This window comes from Pinus tabuliformis, chromosome 2_1 (genome assembly GCF_031772625.1).
Source record: "Pinus tabuliformis cultivar Carrire ecotype Pingquan chromosome 2_1, CPIR1, whole genome shotgun sequence".
Lineage (NCBI taxonomy): Eukaryota > Viridiplantae > Streptophyta > Pinopsida > Pinales > Pinaceae > Pinus > Pinus tabuliformis.
Window position 1 is genome coordinate 507,531,043 of NC_142299.1, and position 14,183 is coordinate 507,545,225.

Sequence of the window (14,183 nt, forward strand, 5' to 3'; positions counted from 1 at the left end):
GACATTCAAAGTCTGTCACCAATAAATATTTATAATGATGGATAGCGACCGTCACCATTTCCTATGAGCAATGGTGATGGACGATAGCCTCTTTCACCAGAAACTGAATTTCACCAAAGGTGGCGTCACCAAAAGTATAGGTGTTGTAGTGGCATTCAAATTCCATCACCAATAATGATTTATAATGACAGATAGTGACCTTCACCATTTCATATGAGAAATGGTGATGGACCATATCCTTCGTCACCAAAAACTAAACATCACCAAAAGTGGCGTCGCCAAAAGTATATGTGTTATGGTGACATTCAAGGTCCGTCACAAATATTGATTATAATGACAAATACTGACCGTCACCATTTCATATGAACAACAATGATTTATTGTGATGGATATTTCATGGTCGTCACTATTGGTGCATATATATGGTGATGTTCGTTGATGGTCACCAAAAGCCACATTGTGAGAAGTATAGGTGTTGTGGTGACATTCAAGGTTCATCATGAATAATGACTATAATGATGGACATCGACCGTTACCATTTCATATGAACAACAACGATTTATGGTTATGGACCTTTGAGGTTTATCACTATTGATGCATATATATGGTGGCGTTCATTGACCGTCACCATTTCATATTTTGGTGAGGGTCAAAAAATGTCACCAAAGCTCATAGGTGATCGTCAAAAGGGCCTCTGTCACCAAAAATTGATCGTCACAATTCCATGTGGATGTCAGGGCACGATGGAATTGAACCACCAAACTCCTACTTGTAAAGTAGGTGCTTTTCCATTGAACTAGCACCCTTTAAATAATCAGACTTTTAAAAATTATACCTTGAAACTTCAGAAATTGTAAATTATACAACTTTTAATAAATTAAAGTATCGACAATATTTTACTAAACAAGCGAAGCAAAATCAAAGCTGCAGGTCCCTACCTAATGGTTATGGAAGTTATGAAAAGTGGGTGGAGGGAAAAATAATTATGTATAAGAGAATCAATATGTTCAGTTGAATACTCCATTAGAAGTGAAACTTCGAAGACATTTATAATCTATAAATGACATATAATTGGCAAATGCACCAAATATTGCAAAGGAAATGTCATAAGTGGATAGCATATGGAAGAAGAACATTGGTGAAGATGGATGCAATATGTTATAGGTTGAATGAAAGAAAAACCTCAATGTTGTTGTTGTTTGGTATTTAGATATATGAATGATATCTAAACTTTTGTGCAAATGTAACACGGATCTCCGAAAACCATGAACGTCATATGATTAAATATATATATATATATATATATATATATATATATATATATATATATATATATATATAGATATATATATCCCCTTTACATAAACCAACATGCAATTTGGAATTTCACAAGTCCGCACTCCAAACATGACAACAGCCAACAAATAAGAGAAATCGACTTGACAGAAAGCAATAGCTTCACCTTCATTCATGAGTTTCTTTTGTTTATTTGAATTTCACTCTGACATTCTTTATGTGACAAAGAATCAAAATCATCACTAGTATTAAATTCATCCAACACGTACTTTGGATATCCCACTAACATCTGTGTTTTTGTTTCCATTCAAGAAAACCATGGAGCTTCCTATCGATAGTAAAATAAGATGTGTGCCTGCTGCTCAAGAACACATTCCCTATTAACCATTTTTACCTCACAAAAACCAAAGAGACAGCATAACATCACCGTAAAAAAATTCCCCTACCGAAATATAAACGTAACTTAGAAAAAAAGTTTAAAAGGTGTTCTTAATTAATAAACTTTGTATTTGGAAATATTGTTTCTTTATTTAAAAAAGACTATGTTGTACAACACATTCTGTCTATTTATCTAGGCAGTTATATTATAGCATATGCCACACAGTAGAAATCTATAGTACCTAAAGTAAAAAGACAAATTTTCTCAAGAAAATAGATTTAGAAAAGAGCTTTGAAAACTATAAGTTTGTCATAAAAAATTTAATTAATTTAACAACAAACTAGTTGGAGTTTGAAAATCAAAATCATTCATAGGAAATGAATACGAAAATGGCCAAAGTTGTTATTCATACAAATAAAGCTAGAGTCACTATTTCCATTGCAGATAACTAAAATTTGGGCAGTGGTCTAACAATTAGAGCTTATTTTCTAGGAAGACTCATCAATACCATCATTTTTTTTCCATGGTTTGTTGTGTCTCTAGATCCAGATCAGATAGCTTGTCATTCTCAAGTTCTACCTTTCAAGTACTGATTTCTGGCTCACCCTTTAAAACATAATTCTACCACTCCATTTTATTTTGTTTTGTCAAGAGAATTGGCAGGACCTTCCCATCCTTTGTTTTACATCATCAATAACCATCCATCAATGATATAAATAATAAAATATACATAACAAAGGCCAAAGATGTGTTTGTTCTATACTTATGTTCTAGGACTCATCTAACCTTACTGGTGCAAAGATCTCACGTTAAAAAAGTAACATCCACGTGGAATTTACAAAACTTTTTTAAATCAAGGTCCAAGTAAACCAATCAAAATATGAACATCCTTTTAATCAATAAAATCTTTGACTTAAAATAAAAGTGGCCTAGAATTGAATGTTATATCAACCATGTCAAGTAACTAACATCGGGTGAGAAATAAAATCCATGCATATTGGATTAGTGAAATAATTGTTTTGGTAAAGCTCAAAAATAGATAACTTACAACTAAGAAATGCAAATAAATGACTTAGAACTAAGACATGAGGTTGCCTTTTCAACCCTGTCATTAAATAAATCTTGTTTCTGTCACTTACCATTAAACTTTTTTTGATACCAGGTGGAAGTGGTATTGTAACATTAACCTTTGATAGTATGTGTCCATGACTGCTTCTCAAGATCCACTCCATTAGTAGCATTTGGGGCTAGATAAGATACATTCAAAAACTATCAACATGAAAATGAAATCTACATCATTGTAGAAAAATGGGAGGAAAAAAAAATTCACAAATTGAAACAGACTGTAGGATACCTCATTCCTGCAACGTGATTATCTTCTCATGAACAATAAAAAAATAGATCAGGAAAAATATTATTTTTGCCATATTTTGTCAATGAAATCTTTTGCATATTATATGAACAGTTGATGAAAAAAGTCAGCTAAAGCTTGTTAGCATCAGGATTATAGTAAAACATAAAGGAATCACTCCAATGCATATAAAATCCTAAACATAAGTATCTATACATATAAGTATTTATTGAGGACATTGTATTTTGTGAAAATATGGAAGTGAAATCCTTGAAATAACATAATTTATGGTACCACTACCTTACGAAGTCCATTCATTCGAGTATTTACGAAGTCCATTCAAGAATTTCTTCAAAGTTCAAAGTTCAAACAATTAACATGTAGCCTAAAAAAGCTTAGATTTGAAAAGGAGATAACCCAAAGATGGAGAGTATATATCTCATATTTATATATCCTAATTTCTAGACATTGAAATGACACTTTTTAGCATAATATCGTGAATTTAGCCCAAAATGCTAGAAAAAAATATTGATGGTTATTTTGCTAATATAGAAGTTTTATACATGCATTTATTTAAATAGTTAGCTTGCAATCTCAAACATATCTAAGGATGCACACAATACATTTCATATTTAGTGCCAGTGTGTGAACTTGAGAAAACGAAGTCTAACATTTATCACTTTGCCTACAATATGCACTAGCCGAATAGGTGAGCAATAGTATCGTAGGTATGTGTTATGAATATATGTATTGCAAGCTAATAAGAGTATGGTTGGAATAGTCATGTCCAACCCTTCCAATTTTGCCTATAATCTGCACTGGTGTAATAGGTAAAAAATAGAACTGTAGGTGTGCATTGTGCATCACTTACCTAAAATCCAACACCTTCAGCATGGAAATTTGAAAGAATATGTCAAGAACTGGTAAGTAATTTTCAAAATGAAAGAGTTGGCTTGATTGTTTCTAGAAAAGACTAGATTCTTACATTGCTAAATGTAAATTCATGACACTTTGCCAAGCTTAGATGGAACAAAATGAACCAAGCTAGAAGGTTATTTAAAGAATCCTTACTTAGCCAGGGTAAAATGATAGCCCTTTTAAGTCAAAAATCATAAATGTAAGAACTTTAAGAAATTTAGTGAAGAGACTACAGAAATGTTCTTATCAAACCACTAATGTAAATAGAGATCAGAAATATTGCTTTATAAAAGAGGTATTCATGGTCAAATTAACAAGAAAGTGACCTTTTAACATAGTTAATGCACTAGTGCTCATGTCGTAGTGTTCTAGGGAATGCTAGGGACTACAAGGAGTGCTCGTGTACCTCTAGAGAAGAGGTGGGGAGACATTGAGCTATATTCAAGAGGACTACAGGCGATGAGGGGCAGGATCCTTGATGTACCCAACCTCTTGGATTATACCTTGCTATAGGAGCCTCGAAGAGAGAGTAGCAAGACTGGCGGATGTGTGTAGAGACCGATGCAGATGAAGCAGAAGAGAGTGCTACAATGCAGGAGTCCTCAGGCAGCATGACGCTAGTAGGCTACAATAGTGTGACAGGCACAGGAGTGTTGCATTAGTGCAGGATGGCACAAAGAGGTGTGCAATGGTGTGAGACGCAAGGAGTTGTTGCTACAACGCAGAGGTTAGTAGAGGGATCACTTGTTAGCGGTAGAGAGAGCTTCAGCATTGGGAGTTTCTAGCCTGAAAGGGATGTTAGAAGTTGGGGGGATCAGTTACTTACTTTTTAGCAACTAATTTGTAGTGCAGTAGCGGTTAGCAGTAGCATGATGTAGCATGGTGATGGGGGGTGGTAGTGTAGATGCAGTGTTGGGAGGATGGACCAACAGTAGCACGGATGTAGAAGGAGCTGTCATTTGGATGCAGCAGTGGTAGTGGCAGGGCCACGGGAAGCAGTATGCAATGAAATAGTGTAGAGGATGTTGGGCAGGGAGGCCTAGCATCAGCAAAGGTACCGATGCCGAATAATCAGTGTAATGCTCAGCGAGGAGTATTACTAGAACACAACCCTCGCTAATATGGAGTGTTGATTTTGGGTGGCGTCGAATGTGCTCTAACCATGAAAATTGGTGGAGAGGCTAAGGCACATGATATCTCCAAGACCCATAAATGGTTTGGGAAGATTCTACACAGTTTAGGAGATATTAAAATAATTAATATTTTTAATGAAGTTCCTAAGTCTAAACTTAGGAAAAATAAAATGTTAATGGCTATTAATATAAAACTAGGTTAGAAGGTTCCAAAAGTCATGGATAGTGAAGTGTCAATGATATCAGAGCATAAGCGAGGGCAAGCCCAAGCAAGAGAGAAAGAAATCAGTCAACTGCATGGAAACAATTTTGTCCCTCTCTGCACGTGGAGTAATTTCCTCTTCCATCTACGACAAGAAGGGTCTCGATCTGTGTAAGTTTTGAGCATTAATCCCAACCTCTTTAATATTTCTGAAAGAACTTATTTATGTTTGTGTCCATTTCCTGTGGATCTCTTGGCATCTGGTTTGGTTTCGTAATTGCAAGGAGTAGACTTTTGGCCTCTTAAGGACATGAACTTTTACACAAGGATTTCCTTTATAGCTAGTAGTTTCATTGCAGAACAGTGTGGTTTTTGTCTTCCTCTCTAAATAGATGTGGGGCTACAAAAACTAGTAAGAGTTCTATGAAAGAATCATCCAAGCAAAACTCAAATAATTCTCTGCGACATAATTTCTAAGCAACACTCTAGTCTCTATGATTAACATGAATCGATGAACAAGGAGCAGTAAGGATTGTTAAGAATCCATTTGGGCTTGTTTGAAAAACTTTTAAAGACCAAATTATTGGAGACCTATTATAATTTGGTCCTCATTAGGGATTTATTACTGAGCATGAAGGTTTTCATCTAAGTTTGTTGATCTCTAAGGTTCGGTGGTATCACAGTTCACTAATAGTTTGGCTCTAAAAGAAATTCCATGAATAGTTGATGACACTTCCAGATTTGTGGCATAAGCCCTCGTCTCTTTGGAATATCACTCTAATCCTTGAATTTTAGGGAATTTTCTATCTTGTGAAGTGTGGATCTATTTCGATCCTCTTAGGGCTTCAATCAATTGGCAAGGATGAGTTGTTAAGACATGAGAGTTTTGAAGTTCCTTTTGGATTGACTTGTATTCAGAGCTTACACCAATGATTCTTGAAGGAACCAGCAAAAGAAATCCTTTTATCTTGCAGACTATTTGAACATTTCCCAAAAATAGTTTACAGCTCCTTGAAGCACTTCAGTCATCTCTGGTTAGGGCAAGGGCATATGGATATTTTAGACCTATTTCAGATCTATGGATAAGTGTTTTACTAAGATGTCTACAACTCCTTTTTAGATCGAGATTCTTCTGTGCTTACAACATGAATTACAGACCTACCTGTAATCTTTGTTGGTCATCAATTCAGTCATCTATGGCCCAATACTATTATAAGGATGAATAATTCAGACAGTTGATTCAGAGTTCTGAAGTTTGAATCTAAATGTTTCAAGGTCTATTCATACATATTGTTGATTGTAAAGCATATAAATTTTTGAAGCATTCAAACTCTGCAATATGCAAGCTATTCAAGCAGGATGTTGTGCTAAAGTTGGCTTCACTACTACATCATTATTGTAACAATCAGAGAAGATAGTAATTTTGTCAAGGGCTTCCTCAATATGCAGCAGTATGAATAGACAGAGGACTATTTTTCATAGTTCTCACGCTGCAATCCTTTTATCTATATTAAACAGAAGCAACATAGAAAAGCCTTGCTAGGTGTTATCACTCAAGTTTTTTCCCTAGAAGTTATCAAAGAAGGAATAGCCTAAGGTAACCACAAACAAATCTTTTAGACTCAGGTTCTAGCCAACCTAAGTCCAGAGAGGTCTCTCTCTTTATAATTTAACTTTGTTTAAATAAGATCAGGCTAGTTCTTAATGCTCAGGATAGTTTGTTTCGATTGGGTGGTGGAATTAACAAGACAAATGGGTAGAACAAATATTTAGGCCATTGGGCTATGGAGTCAATCAAGAAAATATTAACTGGATTTTATTTATCACTGAGGTAAGAGTTTACAGGGTAGGCTAACACAGCAACAACAAATCTACAGGTTTCAATGAGTGGAAAGTCCTAACCAAGGCCAAGGGCAATGAAGAATCCTTAACCGGGATTAGGATGAAGAAAGGAAGGATGGCCAGTAGAAAAGGGAAATGAGGAATCATGTACTATAGGCCAAAGGGGGGATAAACTATGGAAGTAAGGGTACAATTAAGAATCCCTAGACGAAGGCAGTTTAGTAGAAAACATAAATAAAGCAAACAGTTAAAACATAGAGCACTTAAGCTAATTCTGATGATATCATTCCTTATTTGCTTTAAAATTTTATAAGAAACACATGTGAATATTTCATGACATAAAGAGAAAATGATATTTAAACATGAGAAAATGATACTTATTTGTTCCAACTGTGCACAATAATCCAATGAAATGTCCTCAGCTTTATTTCATTTCCAGCAAAACCAGTCCAGTCTTGAGTACAATAGCTCCTTGGCTCAAAAATAATATGTCTACAGAAATGTATTTTAATCCACCCCAAAATACTTCAAATGAAGAAGTATTTATACTAATTCTAAACTGAAATATCTTGAAGAAATATCAAGATTGGTTTTACAAATATCTCAAACTGTTTTACATTAATAGAAATTAAATAAAGGACACTCAAAACTAATGAATCTACTTGGCACTATTTTAATGGATTTAAGGGGACAAATAAGAGAAATTCGAATTTGATAGCAACTCTTAAGTGATGATGATGCTTCCAAGTCACTAGCTGCCTCCTTCCTTTGTGCATTCTGCCCTAGAAATTCTGCAAACATAGGGTCCAATGGTATGTTGGTATATCTCAATCCGAGCTAGATATGTTAAAAATGAAAGATGTTATTGTATATAATATTTTTTTTAGATAAACCTCTCTCAGTATCCCAAAATTCAGCTCCAGTTGTTCACAATATTCTCTGCAAAAAGATGTCAAAAACAAGACTTTGCACAAATTGAACAATAGGCTGTGAAGACATGAACTTATCTCACTTTTGGTAATACCTATGTAAAACGTGAGATAGTTTTTTGTAGACTGGCCAGTTGGGAACAAAAACCTCCTCTAGTTTCTCAAAATAATTCTTGGATTGGCCACAATAGTTTCTGCAAAACTAGGACTTAAATAGGAAATTTCTAAAGAATGTACCATTTTTGCTCTGATTTCATCTTTTAACCTCAAATTTCTTTTAAATGTTTTTCACTTTTACTTTCGATAAACTTCATTGTTGCTGGTGAAAGTGTTTTCATCTCTGTTTAACCCTTACTACATCCACGTTTACTTTTACTTTTTTACTTTTACCGTTTTGTTCTTTCAATTGTCTTCACTTTGACATGAATCTGTATGCTATGCTTTGTAACTGTTTTCTTTGCTTCTTATCTTCATGCTATCTGATTTACTTGACTTGGTATTCAATCTGATACTCTTTAACCCTGGTACAATTTGACTATTCTTTACTATGTCTTTTTATCTTCACTGTATATTTTGGGGTTTTACTATCTATTTCAATAGTAAATCCTTCTATTTTTGTGTATATCAACATCAGGTAGTGGATATAGTTTAAGTACATGCATATTTTTTTCACTTGTCTTGTAACTTTATTCTCTGTCTGGTTTCTCTATTTTGATTGTCGATGCTCTGTGTAGTTGTTTTCTTCTCTGTTTCCTTGTACAATTGTGTTCATCCTATGAGCGCAAGTCCTAAATGAGTTTTTTTGTTGATTCTTGGAATAAAATAGTTCTATGAGTAGTACCAGAACTGTTTATCCAAGCTCTGATCTTAGTTTGATAACCTGAAAAGAATTCAATATTATTTAATGGAACACAGGTCTTTATGAAGGGCTCTTGATGGCTCTCTGGCACAGGGATGACTAGAAAAAGGGTCACAATAGAGTTTTGGATGGAAAACATATGGTGAACTCGTGTTGCAGAGGTTCAGGGAGGCACTGGAGGGTTTCATAGGTTTACACAGTCAAACGGGCGAAAACCATGAAAACACAGGTTTTCACGTTATAAGGTTTAACAGGCAGAATTTCGAAATATGGCATGAAAGTCAATTAAATAAATGGACGGGTGGTTTATCGGAGTGGCAGGGAAGCAGTATTGAAGGGCCATCGTAATGCTTATGAGGCATGGGCGGTTTTGATGGAAGGTCGCCGATTCCATTCATCGGGCACCACGTAGCAGGGGGGAGGAAAGTGAAACCGCTCATATCAGGCGGGTAAAGGTCAGCTTTTGGAGGTAGCCCGATATGGTCATCAACTGTCGAATCAAATGGGGCCTGATCATATGGTGGTCAGGGCGGAGTCTTGTCACAAGGTTTAATGGAGTGGCCCGATGAGATTTAACAACAGCAGGATTAAGTTTAATGAGGATTTACGGTGGATAAAGGGCATCGGGGGCGATTTCATTGGTGGGGTAAATTATTAATTATTTAAAGATCAATTAATTAATCTCTTTTATTTGGATAGGGTTTATATAAAGTTTATATTCCAAATTTTTTTGCGGGGCGGGATATTAATGTAAGGGTTTTATATAACTATAGGGGAAAGGGTTTTATTGATTTTTCGGGACTTAATATATATATAAATTAGAAATTAATATGATGATGTCGGGGAATGAATCGCGCTAAGTATAATGTGTATTTGTTTGTAATTGATTTTTCCTTTCACATAAAAAACATTACAACTTAGGCTAAAAGTTTTTTGTGTGTTCTTTAGGAAAGGGGTTTTTATGGGGAAATGGCTTTTCCTTGGGAGAAATAGTGTTTTACCCTAGGGAAAGGGATTTTTTTTGGGAAAATGATGGAGAGTGAAGGGGGTAAATTTTTATGAGGGGATTCTCAGTACTTAGGACCTATATTTCATTAGGTTGAGGGTCCGATCCCTCCAGAACTCAGAGAATTGCTCTGAGCCCCTTTGACTAAAGATTTTAGGTACTTATGACTTTTCTTGGAAATTAGTTAAGTTAAAAGTGTAATGAGTGAGAGAGGTTAATGAATTTGACTTTGTGGATTTGACGCATGCTTGATTTTCACCCATACTTAGAATTTTTGATGATGAAAGTGAATATCATGCTCTTATCTTATAATCGTCGCAATTCTACAACCATTCTTCTATTATAGAGTTTAGGCTTCTGTGATCCATAACAAGTTTGTGAGAGATTTTTCGGCGAAAATCACATGCGATACCATTTGTCGACTCGTTTCGAACCAACTTGTCCTGACGATGAACCACACTAGTTGGTTCGAAACGCGTCGACAAATGGTATCGCATGTGATTTTCGCCGAAAAATCTCTCACAAACCATTCTTCTACTTACCCATCTGCTCATCCTACCATTTTTACTTCTCTTTATTAGGGTGCACTTAAGCTAGCAAACCCTTATCAAAACCTTTTTCTTTTATTTTACAATGGTATTCTAACTAAGTCTAAATTTATTACATCCAAGGGCTCAGATTAAACAGTTGAGCTCCTTTTTATTTACTCTACCTAATCTACTTATCTGCGAAGCTGAAATAGTTTTGTTAGATTTTATTCTCTATCTCTAAGCATGAAATTGAAAACATGGAATAACCAAGATTAAATTATTTGGTTTACCATGGATTCTGGCATGGATAACAAGTTGCACACAATAATTATTATGCAGAAAAGTAAATAGTAGTGGCATTTGGACTTGCACACTTTCATGGTCCTTTTGTTTTTCCTTGGGGTTCATTTTTCATTTTTTTTGACCTTTTCTATTCTTTTTGTCCTTTGATTTTTCTTTTAGGACATACCCTCTTTACATTTTTTAATCTTTTTGATTTTTTGAATATGGGAAACATTTGCAAAAAGAAAAGGTATGTATACATTACAGATTTGACCTTAGCTATTCAAAAATTATGACACCTATTAGTATAGGAACATAATAATGGCTGCACTTGGGGATGTCATTTCCTCATGAAATGTCAAGAACTAGTAGATCAATGGCCTTCTGAATTATTTTGATTTTACTCTGCAATTTTCCTTTTACTTGGCTACTTTATTGATACTTATTGATAGTGAAACTTTTAAAGCTTAGGGCCTTCTCTTCGGGCTTCAACTCCAAAGTTTACCATCCAATCCACACTAAACTTTATGAAAGATATAGTATGTACAAGTAATTAGTGGAATCAGTAACTGGGATCTATATAGTGCTTAAGCATTTGACCATTGACTGGTCCTCCTTCTAGTTCTTTTCCTTCCCTCCTTAAATCCGACTTGAGCACCTTCTCACCTAGGTAGGAATCTCCAGCCTTGGTCCTTTTATCAAAAATATTTTTAATCTTTTCGTGCACAACTTGAGACCTGATCTGAAACTAAAAGGTGCTGCAACCTTCAAACAAAATTAGTAAATCATCAAGACCTTAGGGCCTTTTGCTTGGTTTCAAATATTTTATGATCTATTTCATAATCCACTGAAAAACGAATTAATTCAAACTAAAATGCTACCTACTCTATATTCTTGAAAATCAGGCTGACTTAAATAATAAAAAAATTCCAATGAAGCCAGTCAAGCAACTGCAAAAACAAATGGACTATTTGACTGATTGCCAGTAATGTCAGAAGCATAATTTGATCATGTATCCACATAATCAAAATTTTGATATATAAAGGCCAGTGTTGATGTATTTGGTCCTCATAGAGAAAAAATGTTAAAGAACTTGAGTTGAGAAGAATCTCCATATAATTTGCTATAGGATCAACAAAAGCATAAAGTATGATAGTTTCTTCTAGGCCTTCAATGTCTAATTGATCAGTTGTATCCTCAATACTAAACCCTGAAACTACTTCTTCAGTCTTTCTCTTGAAAGCATAATCATCCTCAATCTGCAAATCAAAAAGTAGTACAATTTCCTCTTGGTTTGGAGAAGGAAGATTTTGTAAGAATTATTTAGGATCTTGGAAATTATATGACTGAATTTGAGAATGCAAAAGTTTAATTTCATTTTCATATTTTTCAGCAACTAACTCAAGAACACACATTTTAGCTTCATGAGAGTATTTTCTTGATTTAACAATTATAAACACAACTCTTAAAAAAGCTTCATCAAGTTGAAATTTTGATAACTCATCCCTAAATTCATTTAAAATTTCATGAAATGAAAGATTTTCCACAAACGCTATCATCCTTTATCATTATTAATGCTTTGCAATATGGATTATTTGGTTGTGGAATTACTCTAAAGTTTGAAGCTTTGGATATTTGAACAATGGAGTCTTGATTATTTGAGGCTTCTTGATTGGAAAATGATCATCAAAAGAGTCAGAAGAATGATGCTCAAATGTGGAAGGAGATTTTATATTTACAGTTTTAAAAAGAGAATAATTAAACACTAATCTAAGATCTTCTCTAAAATACTATATACATTGAAAGACTTACTTGATGAGAAAGAACATAATGCCTCGGATAACAATCCAAGTTAAAATCCTGATCTTTTCACATAGTTCTTTCAGGTTCATTCGTCCAGTGGAGTCTTCATTGTAGAATTGATTTTGGAGTTGCCAGGTGGATGATTTTAACCCTTGTGTGTCTGATCACTATCCACCATCATAGATCAGATCTAAACCTGTAAAAAAATTCTGAAGAAAATGTTAGTTCTTCCCAGTATGGTTGCCACTATGTTATCACTCAGGTTTTTTCCTTAGAAGTTATCAAAGAAGGAATAGCCCTAGGTAACCACAAACCAATCTTTTAGACTCAGGTTCTAGCCAACCTAAGTCTAGAGAAGGCTCTCTCTTTATAATTTAACTTTGTTTAAATAAGATTTCAAGCTAGTTCTTAATGTTCAGGATTGTTTGTTTCGATTGGGTGGTGGAATTAAGAAGACAAATGGGCAAAACAAATATTTAGGCCATTGGGCTATGGAGTCAATCAAGAAAATCTTAACTGGATTTGATTTATCACTGAGGTAAGAGTTCACAGGGCAGGCTAACATAGCAAGAGCAAATCTGCAGGTTTCAATGAATGGAAAGTCATAACTAGGGCCAAGGGTAATGAAGAATCCTTAACCGGGATTGGGATGAAGAAAGGAAGGATGGCCAATAGCAAAGGGAAATGAAGAATCTCGTACTATAGGCCAAAGGGGGATAAACTATGAAAGTAAGGGGGCAATTAAGAATCCCTAGACCAAGGCAATTTAGTGGAAAACATAAATAAAGCAAACAAGTAAAACAGAGAGCACTTAAGCTAATTCTATTGATATCATTCCTTGTTTGTTTTAAAATTTTATAAGAAACACGTGAATATTTCATGACATAAAGAGAAAACGATATTTAAACATGAGAAAATGATACTTATTTTTTCCAACTGTGCACACGAATCCAGTGAAATGTCCTCAGTTTTATTTCATTTCTAGCAAAACCAGTCCAGTCTTGAGTCCAATAGCTCCTTGGCTAAAAAATAATATGTCTACAAAAATGTATTTTAATCCATCCCAAAATACTTCAAATGAAGAAGTATTTATACTAATTCTAAACTGAAATATCTGGAAGAAATATCAAGATTGGTTTTACAAATATCTCAAACTATTTTACATTAATAGAAATTAAATAAAGGACACTCAAAACTAATGAATCTACTTGGCACTATTTTAATGGATTTAAGGGGACAAATAAGAGAAATTCGAATTTGATAGCAACTCTTAAGTGATGATGAGGCTTCCAAGTCACTAACTGCCTCCTTCCTTTGTGCATTTTGCCCTAGAAATTATTCAAACTTAGGGTCCAATGATATGCTGCTATATCTCAATCCATGCTAGATATGTAAAACATGAAAGAGGTTATTGCAGATAAGAATGTGTTTGAGATAAACCTCTCTCATTTTCCCAACATTCATCTCCAGCTATTCACAATATTCTCTGCTAAAAGATGTCAAAAACAGGACTTTACACAAACTGAAACATAGGCTATGAAGACATGCACTTATCTCACTTTTGGTAATACCCATGTAAAACGTGAGATAGTTTTTTGTATATTGGGCTGTTAGGAACAAAAACCTCCTCCAATTTCTCAAAATACGTCTTCG